This window comes from Vombatus ursinus, unplaced genomic scaffold, assembly GCF_900497805.2.
Source record: "Vombatus ursinus unplaced genomic scaffold, bare-nosed wombat genome assembly UNPS02015129.1, whole genome shotgun sequence".
Lineage (NCBI taxonomy): Eukaryota > Metazoa > Chordata > Mammalia > Diprotodontia > Vombatidae > Vombatus > Vombatus ursinus.
In genome coordinates, this window is record NW_020954907.1 from 3,682,516 (window position 1) to 3,702,844 (window position 20,329).

General features: G+C 39.8%; 1 protein-coding gene across 1 annotated transcript in view; it reads right to left on the reverse strand.

Moving 5' to 3' along the window:
• Positions 1–20,329, reverse strand: part of GRID1 (glutamate ionotropic receptor delta type subunit 1) — a 1,063,263-nt gene that overhangs the window by 86,063 nt on the left and 956,871 nt on the right. The gene's annotated exons all lie outside the window — the stretch shown is intronic.

Below are 20,329 nucleotides of genomic sequence, written 5' to 3' on the forward strand. Positions count from 1 at the left end.
CACACACACACACACACACACACACACACACACACACACACACACACTCCTGAATCGAGGGAACATTTGCTTCTCTATGACTCCCACCTACTGCTTCTATTTTGCCCTCTGGAGTCAAGCAGAAATAGTGTAATGTTTCTTCCTGACAGTCCCTCACACACTTGAGGATAGCTATAAATTTCCAATTAAGCCTTCCTTTGTCTCTATCAAATTCCTCTACTACTAATTTCCTCCAAGAAAATTCCTCATTTTCTTCAATATGTGCTTATAGGACTTGGTCTTCATTTCCTTCATCATCTGGTTATGGTCTTCTGCCTGGACCAGGTTTTCAATGAACTTTCTCAAATGTTAATCCTGAAACTAAACACAATAAACCAGATTTGATCTTATCAGGGTAGTAGACACATAGGTTATCTCCTCCCCTCCTCTATCTCCCTCCTAGTTCTTTTAATTCAGGCTAAGATAGCATCTGCTTGTTTGTTTTTTGCTGCCACCTTGCACTGTTGGCCCATTCTGATATGACTATTTTTCTTTCCCCTCCCTTCAATCCTTTATTTTTTGAATGTTATCCTAAATCATTACCTTTCTCCTGGGGCTCAAACTATGAACAGGAAAATCCCACCAGTTACTTAGACTCTAAATACTATTTAGGTATACTGAAAAAGAGATACCAGGTAGTGTCATAGATAAAACACTTGACTCAGAGAAGGGGAAAAGGAGGAAGATAAGGAAAGGGAAGGGAAAGGAATAAGCATTTATTAAGTGCCTACTATACATACACTCTGCTAAGTGCCTTACAAATATTATCTCATTTGATCCTCATAATAAGCCTGTGAGCTAGATGCTATTATTATTATGGTCATTTTCAAGTTGAAGAAACTGAGACAGAAGTTAAGTGTCTTGCTTAAGGTCACATAGCTAGTAAACGTCTGAGGCTGCATTTAAAATCAGGTCTTCCTGACTCAGCTCAATGCTTTATCCACTGTGCCACTAAGCATGGGTTTCCATCTTGCCTGTAGATATATGCCCATGGGCAAGTCACTTAACATTGAATAGCATCTGCAATATTTTAGGGGCCCATGGCTCTAGAATCAGGAAGGATTCAGAGGCTGTCTGGTGCAACCATTTTATGAATCCTTATTTTATAAGAGAAGAAATTAAGGCTTAGGAGCTTGCTGAAAGTTGAATAACTAGTAAGAGTCAGAGTTTAGATTAGAATCCAGGTCCCCTGACACCAAAGTCAGCACATTGAATTCAGAGTCAGTTTGCTCATCTTTAAAATAGGGCTAAAAATAGCACCTCTGTTGCAAGGATTAAATGAGATAATACAAGGGAAGAACTTGATGGACATGAAGCACCATGTAAATATCAGTTACCATCATTTGAAAACTTGGAGAGATTACTTTTTCTTCCCAGCTGAAGCTCACTCTCTGCAGCATCATACTGACTTAAGGGCTTAGTAGGAGTACCAGGCTTCCAGGGCTTCTTAAACTTTTTCCACTCGTGACCCATAGTTTAAGAAGCAAATCTATATTATCAGGTGATTACAGAGTGGAGGCCAGAATGGATCTACTTAAGCCAAAGTAGGTCCAGTTTGTTGATTCCAAAGTCTGATATATTTGAAGTTCCATTCCTGTGTAAGATGTGAAGTGTAGTTGGGTGAATCTTTGAGCCTCAGCATTTACTCTGGGGCTTGGTTGGGTTCCAGGTGTTTTTCTTAAACAGCCTGCCTCATAGGTTATTTGAGATTGGACTTTGGTCCCTGCCCCTCTTGGTGCATGCAGTGATGTGGTGTGCCTTCTTGGAGGTACATTGGACAGAGAAAGCACACAGAGTAGGGTGGGGAAGCATTCTTTTTTTTTTTTTTTTTTTTTTACTAACACAAGGCTTTCACCACAGCCCAGCATTTATTTCCTTTTTCTCTGCTCTTCATGTGTCCTTAAAAACTGGATGCCAGGCCTGATCATCAGGCCAAACCTGCCCCCAGTGGGCTCTTTTCCTTCCTGAATAATTTTCCATGAATTGTGGTAGATGAGAGTTGCTGAGATAGCCATAGTAGCCTGCTCAGGCAAGACCCTGGGGAAGGCTATCTGAGGAGTCATGGCTTCTTGTGCAAATTTTGTGATTGGTTCTTTGGCATAGGGCATTTAATTTTGTGAGCCCCAAAGTCTCATACACTGTGGGCTCCTACTCAGCCCCTGTTTGAGAGAGAGAGAGAGAGAGAGAGAGAGAGAGAGAGGGAGAGAAAGAAATAAAAAGCTGCTCTGGGTATTGGTGGAATCCAGAGAGCCAACCTTGAACAGACCATTCTTTTGGTATGGATGGAATGAGGACATGACAGCTTTTCTGCCATGAATTCCTGGATCTCCCTAGGTTCTTTTGTCTTTTGCTTCCTTCTTCCTTACATTGGAGGTTGAGAAGAAGCAGGAACAATGAAGAGTGCTGAATTTGGTGTCCAAAGAGCTGGATTTTTATCTCTGCCCTGTTGATTCTTTAAAAGCTTTTTGACTATAAATGAGGTACTTCCTTTGTATTGGCTTCAGGTTCCTTATCTGCAAAATGAGGAGAAGATGACGCCTAAGATCCCCCTTTAGCTCCAACTGTGCATGAGAGATAAGTGGTGTAAGAATAGGGCATCTGATATTTCTATCTGAGTTCCATTTACTTTGGTTTCTCAGATGGTAGAGAGCATTGCTGCTATAATCCTCTGGCACAAGGAAGAGAACGCTGGATCTCAAGACAGAGGATTTGGGTTCAAATCTGTCTCTGTCTCTTACCAACTTAATCTTAAGCAAATGACTTAATCTGGGCCTCATTTTCCTCACTTGTAAAATGAGGGAGATGACTCAATGTGCTCTCCTCTGAACCTGTGATGATTCTGTGAGCATTCCAGCGAGTAGCAGCAACTAGCACAGCAGCTGCTTGGCACCTCATACTGAGTCTTTGAGAAGGAGGGTGTTACCGCTAAGTTGGTACTCTCTTGTTCTATTCATTTCAGTCAACAGTGTATTCACAAAAGAGGTGCCATGTGAGCTGAGCCTTGAAGGATGGGTAGGCTTTTGGTGGGTAGAAATGAAAGGAGAACATCAGGGGTAAAGAGAGGTGGGAATGGAGTAGAGAGCAAGGTGACTAATCTAACTGGAGTGAGGGAGAACTTGAAAAATGTGGTGGTCAAGTGGGCTTTCACTGAGTGAAAAGGAGTCAGACTATGAGGGAGAAGAATAGGGGGAAATTGAATGGAAATTCAGTTGATGGAATAGGGAAGAAAGGACACAATGCAGACAAGTAGAGAGAGAGAGAACAGATTAGGATCTCAGCTCCTCTCCGTCCACCCAAACGCACTGGTGTGTAGTCCTGTAATCCTTTCATGATGGAGATACACCTTATGTCAGCTTTAAACTGTCCCCTTTCGGAGGGCTAGTCCATTCTCCAGTTGACTCCAGGCCAAGTTCTCTTTGAGATAAAGCCATGACTAGGGCAGGTTGACCAGGCCCTCCACCAAAGGTGCTCAACTTAGAGGGCATTGACAGCACTTGCAAACTGTCAACGGGGTAGAAATAACATATAATAACTAGTCAGCAAGAATAATCAGTTGAAATGAGAAGTTAACTAATGGTACACTTCCTCTCCAGGGATTCAGCACCCTGTTAATGGTTTTCCTGGTTTTGAATTAGTAACCTCAAAACATTGAGCCAAGCATGGTTAGCGGTGATAGCCAGGGTTATAAAAATGCTTTTTATAGCTCTGCTGTCTAGCCATTCTATATCTGCCTAGCAAGGTACAAACATTTTCAGAACCATGTTATTTATTCATTCATTCATTCATTCATTCATTTATTTATTCGTTTGTTTATTTATTTATTCATTTATTTATTTTGTTGTTCAATCGTTTTCAGTCATGTCTGATCCTTTGTGACCCCATTTGCGGTTTTCTCGGCAAAGATACTGGGAAGGTTTGTTATTTCCTTCTCAAGCTTATTTTATAGATGAGGAAACTGAGGCAAACAGGGTTAATTAACTTACCCAGGATCACACAGCTAGTAAATGTCAGAGGTCAGATTTGTACTCATCCTTTGGACTCTAGGCCTGGAGCTCTATCCACTGTACCACCTAATAGCCAACCTCAGGCCCATAGACATGACATAATATCCTCATGGAGGAAAGCATAACATAACACATAGGGCCATCTACAAAGTTTCAGAAGATGCTGGTTCCGATCCAGGCTTTGCCATTCATTGAATTAGGTCTTAGTCAAAAAGTCAGTGATTAAGGTAGAGCTCCAAGTTCTGGAGATGAAAGAAAGAAAGGAAGGAAGGAAGGAAGGAAGGAAGGAAGGAAGGAAGGAAGGAAGGAAGGAAGGAAGGAAGAAAGAAAGAAAGAAAGAAAGAAAGAAAGAAAGAAAGAAAGAAAGAAAGAAAGAAAGAAAGAACGAAAGAAAGAAAGAAAGAAAGAAAGAAAGAAAGAAAGAAAGAAAGAAAAAGAAAGAAAGAAAAAGAAAGAAAAAACCTCTGCCTTCAAGGAGCTCATATTCTAATTGGGGACACAATATGTAAATAACTAGGTATCTACTACATATAGACAGGGATATATGTATGTGTGTGGGGGGGGGATAAATTGAAGATAATCTCAGAGGTAAGGGTACAAATGGCAGTGTGGGGGAGGCCTCTTCCAGAAGGCTGGATGTCATCATCTATAAAATTAGGGGGATAGAGTAGATGATATGCAATTCCCTCCTTTCTCTGACAGTCTATGCTTCTATCAATCTATGACAAACTCAGCTCCCCTTTCCCAATGACTCCACTTCAAGTAAAAGCTGCCCTGGTCTCCCCTCCCCCAACCCCACCCCCCACATCAGTGCTCTCACTGCCCCAACAGGCTTTCCCTTGACTAAAGCTGGCATCACTGGTGCTCCTCCCAGCCTTTCCTGTGCAGGATCCCCCGTACTCCCTCTGATCAGAGATGAATGAGTCAGACAGACATCCTCCTCCCTCTCTAGTCACAGGGCCCACCGTTCAGGCAGCAGCACGGGAGGACACATCCCACACACTCACACACAAAGCCCCAGGCCAGGCATAGCACGCATGAGATGTCTGTGACTTGTTTCTTAACATTTTAAGAGGAAAAACACCTGCTTGCCTGCTGAGTGTTTTGACAGTCGTCATTATATTGATAAGGTGCATTTTGCAGATGTGCTAAGATGGCTTCCTTTGAGCTCACACAGTCCTTCCGACCACCCAGTGGAGAAAGGAAATGCTCCCACACAGACTTGCTCAACCTGACACATGGGGGCACTGATGCAGAGACTACTCCCCTTCCTTCTCCCTTCCCCTATCAGTAGCCAGGCAAACCAATGAGAGAAAAGAGGTCAATGAAGGGAATGTACACACACACACACACACACACACACACACACACACACACACACACATACACAGAGCACCCTGCAGAAAGAGCCCATCTATTTGCATCACTAAGCATTCTGGATAATATCTTTTGCAACAATTCTCTGTATAAGTGTATGCATATGTATGTCTGCGGGTGCATGTGCTGTGTGTACTGCAAGGTGACATAAACAAATCTTGGTGGCCAGGAAAGAAAACCAGCTATTTCCTTTCTAGCATTATTTAATAAGAGACCCCCGGAAAGCAGCATGGTGCATTGAAAAGAACACTGAATTCAAATCCAAAAGGGCTGGATTCAAATCCCAGTTCTGTGCCTTACTTACTGTGTGACCATGGGTGAGTTGTTGAACCTCTCTGACTATCAATTCCCTTGGCTGTGAAATAAAGGGCGTAGATGAGAGAATTTATATGATCCTTTCTAGCTCTAAATCCTATGATCACATCTGAGAGACGTTCTTCATAGGTGGTATTATCACATTGCATTTTCCAAATGTCAGGAGTAAGTTGTTTAGAGAGCCAGTCCCAGAAGATCCTCAAGATAAATGCCAGGGTCTTACTTAACAGGCAACATTTAACCTACAATACAATGAGGGTAGCTATGGTATAATCAATGGCATAATCCCTCTGAAGTAAAGTTCTGGGTGTTCTCACCCACTTGGGGAATCTAAACGGATGTGGAAGCCCAGAGCTTTTTAACACTCAGAAATGTCTGCCAAAGAACCAGGAAGAATGACCTGGCAATGGACTCAGGACAAAAGAGAGAAGAAACAGTCAGAGACTAGAGTGGAACATCATACTGATCAAACACTGATCACCCACCAAATTCACGCTGGCAAAGCAGTACCATTTAGGAAGAATTACCTAAACTAATTCCCTCTGTTCCCCAGAAGACAAACAGATTATAAATCTCAGACAAAATCCAGTCAGAATCTGAAATAGAAGTGCTGTCATACCCAGCCAAGTGCACTGTGGACAAACACTCACACACACACACACAAACACAATTCAGACAGGAAACTGAACTCTTCATGATAGCTAGATCATGGGCTGGCCAAAGGTTAAAGCTGCCTGGGACCAGAGAGGCCATCTGGTCTTAGCCACTTTTCTGGCAGATGAGGAAACTGAGGCTCAGAGATAGAAGGGGATTGCTTGAAGTTGTTACTAAGTAGCAAGACAGAAATTTGGACCCTGATTCCCTGAGTCCCAATCCAGGATATACTTTCCTACATCATTTTAACAGCATGGTATAATGACAGAGAAGGGTGCTCAATCTGGAGTCAAAAGACTTGATTTTAATTTTGATTTCACATTTATTGCTGCCGTATTAAATCAGCCAATTCCCCTCTCTGGGCCTGGGGGGGGCGGGGAGAAAGAGTTGGGTCTCTAAAATATCTTCTAGCGCTAGTATTCTATTGTTTCTTTTCTGAACTAACTAGTGCCAGGTTACTATGCATATTTACATGCTACTTCTGCCTTCTCTAAAACTGTTCAAGAAATTACTCAGCCATAGAATGTTCAATATCTGTCAGTTTGTAAATGACACCCAGCTCTCCTGCACAGCAACAAACCTAGCTTTCCTTTGTCTTAGGCCTTTGATATAAAGCTGGAAAGGACCTTAGAGACCATCTGGCTTGTATCTCTCATCAGTCTACATGCTGGCTTCTGCATGTTATGTAGATCATGGAGTGACTGAAGGTTAATTCTGACAGAAACCTGAGAGGTTGTCATGTCTAAGTCACTCCTTTTGTAAATGAGGAAACTGAGGCCTTGAAAAGTTACATATATAATATGTATATATGTATAATATATATATAATAAGTTACATATATAATAAGTTGCAATAATAATATAAAGAGTTGGATACATGAGAACCCTGGTCTTCTGACTCCAAATATTATTGGTATTATTATTATTATTATTATTATTATTGTTATTATTATTATTATTATTTTAATCCCTACCTCTACCCGATGCTCTGAAGTACTACTGATGAGAAAAAATTACAGGGATATTTTTTAGTAGAGCCATGTGAATAGATATAAAAATGGTAAATGTTTTTCGATATGGTCAAAGGCAGGAAAATGCCCTGAGAGGAAAAGTGCTATAAACTCAGTGATCAGAAGGATAAGCTCCAAGCTACTTGTCCCAGAGTCCTGGGAGTCGTTGTGCCCAGAAGGCAGCACACAGTGCCACACTAAGGCCTGCACCATCATCAACGACAACAATAAGCTCTAGGTTTCATCCAGAAAATTATAGACTAAACAGAAACCAGTATTGTCCCCTTGCACCTAGCCTGACTGTGTATCTGCTCCATAGATACTGTGTTCAGGTTTGGTCATGCGCTTCGACAAAGGAAGGGAAGAAACAAACATAGAAACAACAATCAAAGAGGAATGAAAACATTTAAAGGGATAGAGGGACTTGAACAAAACAGAAGACTCCAAAGATATCTTCCATCAAGAAAGATGACAGTCAAGAAACAGGATCAAAGTCTATAGACTCTTGCATGCTGTATGTAAGGATGATACAGGCAGCTTCACCCAATCCTGGAATGCCATCACAAGGGAACAACCCTAGGATTCTGAAAAAGGTAAAGTTAAAGTCAATGAAACATTGTTCTACTCTATACAATGGCTAGTATTCTAGGGAACTCTGGCCTAGTGTTGAGCTGTCCAGATTGGTGGGTAAGAACAAATTCACTTAGCTCAATATACCTAGCCAACCAGGGCCATGCTTCAAATCCCTCCAATCATTCCAGGAAGTGAGACCCAAACTGGGGATCTTACCATCTGGCTTTCCACTCTTTGCCTCCCTTTTTCACTTCTTGCGCTGAGAATATTAATCACACCAATACCACTATTGCTTTTGAAAAGCATGTGATGATCAACTGTTCTAAGACTCCTTTCACATTCCCTGTGTCTCCACAGGTCAAAACTCCTTTTTCTGCCACTCTTTGAATAGAGTGGGTCTCATTCCTATTATTATTATATATAATAACGAATATTTATATAGTACTTATTATATACTAGGCACTGGTCTAAGCACTTTACAAATACCTGATGGTCACAGCAACTCTGGGAAATAGATACTATTATGATGCCCATTTTACAGATGAGGAAACTGAGGCAAACAGGACTTGAGTGACTTGCTCAGGGTCATATAGCTGGTAAGTATAGTCACATTTGAACTCAGATCTTTTTGACTCCAGGCCTAGAGTTCTATCCACTTTGCCAAGCTACTCAAGAGTAAGAATCATCTCACTTTTGACTTTGTGTCTACAGAACCTGGCACAGTGGCACATAGCAGGCACTTAAGTACTTTTTCTTTCTCCTTTCCTTTCTGTCTCTTTTTTTATCTACTTATTTTATCTTTTTTTCTTTATATCTTTCTCTCTTCCTTGTCTCTCTTTCACCCTTCCTTCTTTCCTCCCTTTCTTTCTTATGTCTCTTTCTTCCTTCTATTTCTTTGTTTCATTTATTTATCTTCATTACCCCTAAAAGACTATAAAATGAGATAAGATTATTTAAATTTAAATAAAACAATCTCTAAATGTATGGATTTAAAGTTTGGCAAATTCATGAATAAAGGCATTTAGCACAGTATCTGACACATAGTAGTTGCTTAATAAATGCTAGTTGATTGAGTGATAGAAGTCAAGGTGCATTGTTAAGATAATCCTGCATGTTTGGGGCATATGCTGAACGTATAATATTTATATCAAGGAAGTTAACAAGGTCCTTCAGAAATAATATTACATGATTCACTGTGGGGCTGAATCTTGGACTTGGCCAACTTTGAGTCTTAAAAAGTGTGGGAATGGGGTGGAGCCAAGATGGCAGAGGGAAAGCAGTGACTGTCTTGAGCTCTCCCCCAAAGCCCTCCAAATACCTAAAAAAAATGGCTCTAAACTAATTCTAAAGCAGCAGAACCCACAAAAAGACAGAGTGAAACAAATTTCCAGCCCAAGACAGCCTGGATGGTTGATCAGAAAGGTATATCGCGCCAGGCGGGGAGAGGAGCACAGTTCAGCGTGGGAGCACAGGCCGCAGTGACCCTGGAGCAGGCCTCAGAGGACTGAATCGCAGGCAGCTGTGGCAATTTCCAGACTTCTCAACCCCTGAACGCCATCTAAGTTGTCTTTTGGTGAGAAAAGTCTATGACTGCGGCGAGAGAGGAGCTAGGTCTCAGCCACAAGTCTCGAGCATGGCCCAGGGCTGTGGTTTTTTCCTGAGCTTCTGGCCCATAGACTGAGGGGGAATCGAGTGACTGATCAGAGGGGGATTGCAAGGATCTCTTTGCCAGGGCTGAGGCAGGAATCTCTTGTTTTACCTGTGCTTGGATCTGGGTCACAGTTCTGAGGGGCGGTCCTAGGGCCAGGAAGAGCATTGGCATGGTGGAGCTTGTTCTGGAGGTGGAGAGGAAACACCTCGCCCCTTATCATAGCATCTTGGAAGAACTGAAAATTTACAGGTCCCTAGAAGTAACTCTGAAAACAGCTGTACAAACCCCCGAAGCTTGGGACAGTACACTCTTCACATTGGAAGCAGACTTTTACCTTAACAAAGAGTTTAAATCTCAAGTAATTGGCCAGGATCATGAGTAAACAGTGCAAAAAGAGTCAGACTATATTATCTTACTTTGGTGACAAAGAAGATCAAAACATACAACCAGAAGAAGACAACAAAGTCATAGCTCCTACATTCAAAGCCTCCAAGAAAAATATGAATCAGTCCCAGGCCTTGGAAGAGCTCAGAAGGGATTTTGAGAAGCAAGTAAAAGAAGTAGAGGAAAAAGTGGAAAGAGAAATGAGAGTGATGCAAGAAAATTATGAAAAACAAGTCATCAGCTTGCTAAAGGAGACCCAAAAAAAAATACTGAAGAAAATAACACCTTAAAAAATAGCCTAACTCAAATGGCAAAAGAGGTCCAAAAAGCCAATGAGGAGAAGAATGCCCTAAAAAGCAAAATTGGCCAAATGGAAAAGGAAGCCCAAAAGATTACTGAAGAAAATACTTCCTTAAAAATTAGAATAGAGCCATTGGACTTTATGAGAAATCAAGACACTGTAAAACAAAATCCAAAAGAATAGAAAAATAGAAAACAATGTGAAATATCTCATTGGAAAAACAACTGACCTAGAAAATAGATCCAGGAGAGAGAATTTAAAAATTATTGGACTATCTGAAAACCATGATCAAAAAAAGAGCCTAGACATCATCTTTCAAGAAATGATCAAGGAAAACTGTCCTGATCTTTTAGAACCAGAGGACAAAATAGAAATTGAAAGAATCCACCAATCTCCTCCTGAAAGAGATCCCCAAAGGAAAACTCCTAGGAATATTGTAGCCACATTCCAGAGTTCCCAGGTCAAGGAGAAAATATCGCAAGCAGCTAGAAAGAAACAATTCAAGTATTGTGGAAACACAATCAGGATAACACAAGATTTAGCTGCTTCTACATTAAGGGACTGCAGGGCATGGAATATAATATTCCAGAGAGCAAAGGAGATAGGATTACAACGAAGAATCACCTACCCAGCAAAACTGAGTATAATCCTGCAGGGGAAAAAATGGTCATTCAGTGAAACAGAGGACTTTCAAGGATTCTTGATGAAAAGACCAGAGCTGAATAGAAAATTTGATTTTCAAATACAAGACTAGAGTGGAACATGAAGAGGTAAACAGGAAAAAGAAAATCGTAAGAGACTTATTAAGGTTGAACTGCTTACATTCCTGCATGGAAAGATGATATTTGTAACTCATGAGACCTTTGTCAGTCTTAGGGTAGTTGGAGGGGAAAAATTTATATGTATGTATATATAGATATAGATAGATAGATAGAGGGCACAGGGTGAGTTGAAAATGAAGGGGTCATATCTGGAGAATAAAATTAAGGGGTGAGAGAGGAATATACTAGGAGGAGAAAGGGAGAGGTAGAATGGGGTAAATTATCCCACAAAAAAACAAACAGAAAAGAAAAGGCTCTTACAGTGGAGGGGATTTGGGGGAAGGCGAGAGGGAATGAGTGAATCTTATTCTTATAGGATTTGACTTAAGGAGGGAATAACATCCATACTCAATTGGGTGTGGATATCTGTCTTACCCTACAGGAAAATGGGGGGGAAGGAAAGGGACAAGAGAGTAGGAGAATGATAGATAGGAGGACAGATTAGGAAAGGGAGTAATCAGAAGCAACTATTTCTGAGGAGGGACAGGGTCAAAAGAAAGAATAGAATAAATGGGGGGCAGGATAGGATTAAGGGAAATAGAGTTAATTTTTCACAGCATGTCTACTATGGAAGTGTTTTGCATAACTGCACATATATAACCTATATTTAGTTGCTTGCCTTATCAATGAGGGTGGGTGGGGAGGGAGGAAGGGAGAAAATTTGGAACCCAAAGTTTTAAAAACACATGTTTAAAAAATATTTTCACATGCAACTGGTAAATAAGAAATATAGGAAATGGGGTACAGAAATCCATCCTGCCCTACAGGAAATTGAAAGGGAACTGGATAAGAGAAGGGGGGAGAGATAGAAGAGAAGGCAGACAAGGAGAAGGGGTATTTAGAATGCATGCCATCTTGGGGTGGGGGGAGGGGTGAGATGAGATGAAAATTTAGAACTCAAAATCTTGTGGAATTTCATTTAAAAAAAATAAAAGGAAAGAAGAATGAAAAAAAAGAAAAAAAGAAAACTACCTCAGACACTAAAAAAAAAAATAAGTGTGGGGATTAGTTTGTTCTCAATATTCTATTATGTCAGGAAAGTAGAAATTGCATGAGGATGTACCCTCAGAATTAGATTTCTAAGACCAGTATAATTAAGCAATAGGTAGATTTCTTTATTGGGCATTCTAATGTTGGAGTAGTGAGACCCAGGTATGATGGAGATTGCAAATATTTTTTTCTTGCACAGAAGCAGCTCAAAGAAAGAGTGAATAGGAAACAGGAATTGGAGCTGTGATTTTTTTTGGCACAGTAAATTCTCAGTATGAATATTGCCTCTACCAACAATAACACATCAAAAGAAATCCTGTAGATAAGTCCTAGAGAGTTGTTTGAGGCATACTGAGGCTAAGTAATTTGACCAGAGTCACATATCCAGTGAGTGTCATAGGTAAAATTTGAACCCAGTTTCCCTCACTTCTAGCCCAGTACTCTGCTGCCTGAGGGGGAAACATCCTTAGACAAAATTAATTACCCCGGGGCAGCTAGGTGGCACAGTGGATAGAGCACTGGCCCTGGATTCAGAAGGACCTGAGTTCAAAACTGGCCTCAGACACATAACACTTACTAGCTATGTGAGCCTGGGCAAGCCACTTAACCCCATTGCCTAACCAAAAATAATAATAATAATAATAATAATAATAATTACCCCATTCATATTCCTAGGAGCACAGGAACAGGGACGTGGCACAATAAACAAGAGTAAAAGAATGGTACCCTCCAACTCCAGACCTGACAATAAGTCCTAACAAGAGCAGAAGACACATCACCCATGTTCTGAAAAAGATAAGGTGTGACTGGTATCTTACTAAATCATTATGAGGCTTTGAAGAATGGAGGAAGGGGACCTATGGTTAAGGTGCAAAGGGAGATGAACCTTCAGACCTCACAAAGCAGACAAACTCTGGCCCAAAAGGCAGAGTGATGCTCTCCTCATTTATGAGACAGTGAGTGACTAGTGTGTCCTTCAATTAGACCTCATGTTAGAGAGCTGCTCCCTTGGGAGATGGTATGAATGCAGTCTGCTGGAAGCTGAGGAGCATGATCAAAGAAGGATAGATCCACTTTAGACAGAGCAAGTGGCACTGAATGATCACTTCATGCCTGAGCTGAGCAGATTTTAAAGGACTAAACCAGATTAGCAATGGGGAATGGTGAATCAATAACGCCTACTGAGAATGCCAGAGTTTCCAGAAAAGACCAGTGCTATGGAGCTTGAAGAAGACCCACAGAGGAGAGCTTTAGTGTGAAGGAAGATGACTTGGGGACTCCCACTGGAACCGTGCCCTGGGCAGTGCTGTAAGTGACTGAGACCATACAGGTATCTGCAGAAAGCATTGTTCAAGGATGGTTATTTATTTTAAGAGATTCTGATAATAGTTCCATCTATTTCCCTGTACTTGGAGATAAAATTTTCTCTTTTTTAAACCTTGAGAACACATGTGCTTACAATCAAAGCTAATCATTACCCCCTTTTTCTTGGTAACTGGGGCTGGAATGGTAGATACTAAAGTAAATAATATTTGTAAAACACTTAACACAGTGCCTGGCATATAAGAAAACAATATACACAATGCCTCTAGCAATAAATGAAAATTTCATAACGAAAGCAATCAAAACTCAATGTTTCAAAATTATACTGACATTTGCCCCCCCCATAAAGATATGGAAAAGTTACCTCTCCCACTTTTTTTTTGCAGAGATGGAGGACTAAGGGTATGGAATGATGCATACACTGCCATTTTTTGATGTGTTGGTTAGTTTTACTAAACTTGTTTTACTTCTTTCTTATTCTTTTTTTTAATAAAGGATGGTACTCTGGGATGGGGGAGATGCTGAGAAATGGAGGTCATACAAAAACAACTGATATAAATAACATTATTTTAAATGTAAGAAGGAGGTATCCAGTGAAAGTTCAGTTTAAAAAAAATGTAGGTCTGGAGCAGTTAAAAGAAAGAGACATTGAAATGTAAAAGAGAAGGCCTTCAGATGCAAAATAGACTTCCTATAGCCGAGAAAGAGTATGAGACTTGAAAAGCTCAGTGACATATAAAGAGAACAAGGAGACCATGAACTTGCCTGCTTAGCACAGACTGACTTCATACCTTTGTTCCCAGCCACTATAAATCTCCAAAAGAGTATGAGGACAGACCAACAAGAGGAGAAGATTTCATATTAATTTCAAATACAGTTATATATATGTTTGTATGTATATATATAAACACACATTTTACTAATTAAATATAAACACACATGTATATATGTAATTGTATATAAATACACATGTGTATCATGTGTGTATATATATATATGCATACACACATATGTGCTTTTTTCCCCTCACCTCTATGCCCCAGGTAAATTTGGCTACAAGCTATTGTACAATCAATTACATCTGATGACTGAAGGATAAGGTAGAGTGCCTTATTGACAGAAGGCCCTTTGGAGCCAGGAAAGATTGTTCAAACAGGAGAATCACTACTTCTCTCATCCTCTGCCTGGAAGTAACAACCTTTGAACTGAAGCTCTGAGGGAGTTGAAGGGAAGAGGCTGCTGCTGATCATAAGCTAAGAGTCACTGACCTAGCTGAAATAGTATTGTAGCACTATAGCAGATATAAGCATCGTAACACACCAGTTTTAGAGGACATGACAGTATCACCCAGCCAAGCCAATGGCTGATGGTGGAAAAAGACTGAAGCTGCCCATCAGAGAGTAAGCCTACTGGGTCCGTCCAGTATGTATGTTCCTTACATGTGAGCCTCACTATCATTGTACAATAAGCCATTCCCACGCTTGTTCTTACGAATCCCACGTGTATATGTTGTCCATGATAACGGGGAGACTGCATCATGAGTACTATGACTGCTATGCTTAGCACAATGCCTAATACATAGTAGGTACTTAATAAATATTTATTGACTATCACTTTGCCCTTTGAGCTAAATCACTAAGTCTACTGGCTAGTAGTTTGGTGGTGTAGTGGAGAGAGTACTCAACTTATATTCAGGATGACCTGAAATTGAATCCTGCCACATATATTTAATAGCTGTATGTCACCAGGAAAAATTACTGAACATATTTTTCTCTTTTCTGATCTATAAAATGAAGATAATATTATCTATCTCATAGAGTTGTTATGAGGACTAAATAAGTTAACATATGTAAAGTGCTTCACAAGCTTTAAAGTGATATATAAAAGTTAGCTACTTTATTTATTATTATTATACTATTATTATTATTATATTATTATTATTACTGTCTGATATATAATGAGAATCCAACCAGTGGGGGCTGATGAGCTATCATTAGGAGGGTAGATACTAACAGCTGTATCCCTAGAACCTTGAAAATAGTATCAATCATTTCTCTGGGGATCAAACTTGCCTGTGTGTGTAAGAGAGTTGAGCAAATGAGCCAAAAGTCGGGTGTTACATCATATATGTATATATATTTACATCAGTCATTACTTTTCCTGGGATTTGACTACTGACTATTCTTTGATCTTGGATAGTGCATGAGAAAAGTACTCTTAAAACTAGAAATCACTATAGAAAATAGAATTTGTATTATTATTCTATAGCTGACTAGTCTATTATTTTTCTCTCTCCCTCCTTCCCTCTATATTTCCCTTCTTTCTTTCTTTCCTTTCTTCCTTTTAAAAAAAACTACAACTTTTAGTTCTCCAAAAATCCTTGGGAACCAAACTTTACAAGGACAATTCATTTCTTTGCTCACCACACTCAGGTATAATTAGTCACTGGGCTTTCCATTAGTTAATGGCAGGCATAGTTATTAGAGACATTATTTTTCTGCTTGGGAAAAAGAATAAAATAAATATGGCCTGGGAGAAAACTTGGTTCCTAATTGGTTGCTGTTTTTAGACTGGAGCAATGGCAAATGTCTCCAATGACATCTTCTCAGAATTGGGAGGGCACTTAAGAGGCCAGTTAGTATCATCCACATGTGAACAGGACTTCCCTCTATAATATCCCTGACAAGTGGTCATCTAGCCTCCTTTTTTGCCTTGATTGATCATTTTTTCTAATTTTTAAATTGACAGACTTAAAAGAAAAAAAAACATGGTAAAAAATATGCAGTCAAGCAAAGCAATCCTTACATTGACCATTTCCAACAACGCATGTCTCATTCTGCATCATGAGTCATTTATTCTCTCTGTCAAGAGGTAGGAAGCAAGCTTCATTTTTGGTGCTTAGAATCATAATTGGTTACTATGTACATCATAATCTTTGGTCTTTTGAAATTGTTCCTTTTAGTCTCTTCCTGCAGACCTTGGGAGTAAGGAACTCACTGCCTCTTCTGAGGTAGCCCACTTTATAACTGCACGGATTTAATCATTAAGAAGTTCTTTTTTAAACATGCCTGTAGCTACCTCTCTGAACCATTTCAAAGCCTCAGACCACATACAATATGTCACTGGGACCACACATTTTTCTGACCTACCTACCAGAGCTGACCACTTCCTCCCTGACATACTTCAGCATTGCCGTGAGGCCTTAGTGGAGGGGTATAAATGTGATGTTGAAGAATTCAGCTACTCAAGGACAGGTTAGAGGAGGAGGACCTAGAAAATAGTTCTTGTGAGGATTTCAATGAATTGCATGCTAGAGATGAGTCAGCAGCAGAACAGGAAAGCCAAATAAGCTAATAGGATCTCAGATAGTGTGTTCATTATCTTTTCACATCTCTATAGCTTTTCCAGTTCTACCTAGCATTTTCTTTAAAGCATCTTTTAGAGTTAGGTATTGTGGGCATCATTGCTGCTACTTTACAAATAAGAAAAGGAACCCCAAGAGACATGAAGTGACTTTCTCAAAGTTGTATGCTTGGTACTGGGATTAAAGCCCCTGACTCCAGTTTTAGTGACATTTTTATTATACCAAACTACCTCTTACTATTAAATGTATCAGGATTTGACTCTGCTTGGACTAAAGGGGAGTAGGAATAATGAATGGAATTAGAAAGGCAGATTTTATCTTGGATTTATTTATTTATTTATTATTATTTATTTTATTTAGTTATTATTATTATGTTATTATTAGTTATTATTCCTAGGCAGATGGCTCTCATATGGGTATAACCAGCCCCAGTTTCTCCCCTGAGCTTCAGTTCAACATTACTAATGGCTTATTGGCCATTTCAGCTAGGATGTCTCAGAGACATCTTAAACTCAACACATCTTGAGCTGAATTCATTATCTCCTCATTGACTCACTCTCCTTCATTCCACAAAACCAAACAGTTGCCAAATTTTGTTTCTGCTTCCGCAGCGCTTCTGACCCTTTCTTTCCAATCACATATCTAACACCTAAAGCTCAGGTCTTAATGCCTTTCTCCTTGATTATTGCAAAGACTTCTCCTAATTGGTCTCCATGTCTCACACCACTCCAGGCCATTGTACTGCTGCTAAAGTAATTTTTCTTAAGTGTAGATCTAACCATTTGACTTCCCTACTCATCCATCTCCAGTAGCTTCTTATCTCCCCTAGGATAGAATATAAACTCCTATGTTTAGCTTTTAACATTCTTCACCCCCTGGCCCCAACCCATCTTCCCATCTCAACAGGTATTACTCCACATTCTGTAGTTTGTGATTCAGCCTATCAGGACTTCTCTCTTTCCCTCACATGCAGCACTCCATATCTCTTCTCTGTACATTGGCATTGACCATCTCTCATACTGCAATGCCCTCCCTTCTTGTCTCCATCTCAGAGAATATCTTCTCTTCCTTTAAAGATATAACTCAGGCACTATCTCCAGTGTGAGGCATTTCTTGATACCACCACCTGCTGTGACCTCCTCCCAAACCACTTTGTATTTAATGGCTTTGTACACATTTGTATCAAATAGCTTTATATTGGTGAGGTGCACATTCTTATATGCATTTGTTGTTCCCCCCATTAGAAAGTAAACTCCTTGCAAGTAGGCATTGTTTAATTATTTATCCTTAGTCCTAGTGTCTGAAATACAGTAGACATTTAATAAATGATTATGATTTTATTGACATGACAAAAAAATCCAAGAAAAAAGTGCCCTTTCAGAGGTATTCATGAGGAGGTGATTGAGTGCCAGTCTAGGCAGTGATTTCAGCATTAATAGGGGTTTTCAAGAAAAGCAAAATGACCTCCTGTTAGGGTTATTCTAAAAGGAATTTTGATTCAAGTATAGGTGTAAGCAGATGACCTCTAAATTCTCTCTCTTAGTTCATGTTCAGAGAGGTTCACTCCTCAAAATGTACCTTATAAGTAATGTACATTTTTTCCCTCAAGACTCAGCAGCTTATAGTGGCAATCTGCTAAGGTGAGACTTTAAGGGCAAGGGAATAAACACGTATATAGTACCTGTAGTGTACCAGAAATTAAGCATTTTTTAAAAAATCTCATTTGATCCTTACAATGACCTTGGGAGGAAGGTGCTATTATAAGTCACATTTTATGGTTGAGGAAATGGAGGGTAAAAAAGTGAAATGACTTGCCCAGGGTCATCCAGCCAGTAAGTGTCTGCGGTCAGATTTGAACTCAGGATGCCATAACTCCAGACAAAGTTTTCTATGCACTGCCTCACCCAGCTGCCTTAGTTTTCTAGTGGCACTAACAGAAGAGAGAGCATGCACTATAATGAAGTTACAGGTTGCTAAAGTATTGCAGCAATTTAGAAGCCATTGACTTCAGTATATTTGTCCATTCTACTTGGTTTTATTAGATTCAGTCCATAATTCCAGCCTGTTGAGATTTTTTTTTGAGTCCATTCTATTATCCAACATGTTAGCTTTCTCTTTCAGTTTATCATTTTCCACAGATTTGATCAGCCTATCATGTGTATCTTTTTAGAAGCCAATGATCCGATATCTTCTTACAAAGACTTGGGTTTCAGGTCTCCATGATAAACTGAGATAAATACAAGTCACTGACAATAAAGATAGATCCATGGTATTGAGGTTGAAAAGGTCTCAACCCGTTTTTACTCTGTGCCTTACAAGGGAATTTTTGGAGCATGTTCTAGGTTGTCATTATACCTCCAGAAGATGTCAAGCATGTCTCCCCTACACCCTGATGAAACCACACTAGGAGCACTGGATAAAATTCTGGGCATTTTAATATATTGCTATAGATATAGATATATCTATCTATATCTATATACACATACACATACACACACACAAATGTATGTATGTATGTACGTATATAATTGATGAGATGGAATGAGGCCAGAAGGAGGTGATGAAGTTGGTGAGGGTCTGGCAGCATAATTAGTTGAAGAGATTGGGATTATTTATTCCAGAGAAGAGAATTTTTAGAGGCAGTGAAATGGTTGACATCTTTAGGTATTTGAAAGATTTCATGTTTTTTGACATAAAGACTTGTTTTGCAGCTACCCAGGAAGTTGGAGGAATGGATAAAAGTTGTGGGAATTTCAGCTGGAATTGATTTTTGAACAAAAACAAAAAGTTTCCTATCAAGGAGGCTTTCTCACAACAAAATCCCATCAATACTTTGGTCATACTTTTCTAGATATATTCTTGGGAGTCAACGTCCATCCTAGCATACAGTTCCCACAACTGAACTCCAGATGGGCTCTAACTAGTACAGAGTACAATGGGATGGGCAATTTCCTCACTTTGTACTAAAATTGTATTTGGTTTTTAGAGGCTGTGATTGGATTTGAATTGTAAAAAATTAAGTTCAAGTGCTTTGGACAAGTCAATTAATCAATTTCTCTAATCCTTGGTTTCCTTCATAAAAGTTAGAGGTTGAATTAGAGGGCCTCTAAGGTCCATTCTTCATTGACATCAAGGATTCTATGATCTTATACATGACAACCAATAGTAATTGGTAAGGATGGCTTCATGAGATCCTACGGTTGCATATACAGCAACACAGTTGATGGAAAGTCTATATCAGAGCCAGGAAGATTTATGTTCATGTCTCACTTTTGAAATACACTGGTCTCGAGGGGCAGAGCCAAGATGGCAGAGTAAAAGCAGTGACTTGATTGAGCTCTCCCCCAAACCCCTCCAAATATCTGTAAAAAATGGCTCTAAACAAATTCTAAAGCAGCAGAACCCACAAAAAGACAGAGTGAAACAAATTTCCATCCCAAGACAACCCGAATGGTTGATCTGAAAGGTCTATCGTGCCAGGCTGGAAGAGGAACACAGTTTGGTGTGTGGAGCAGGCCACAGTG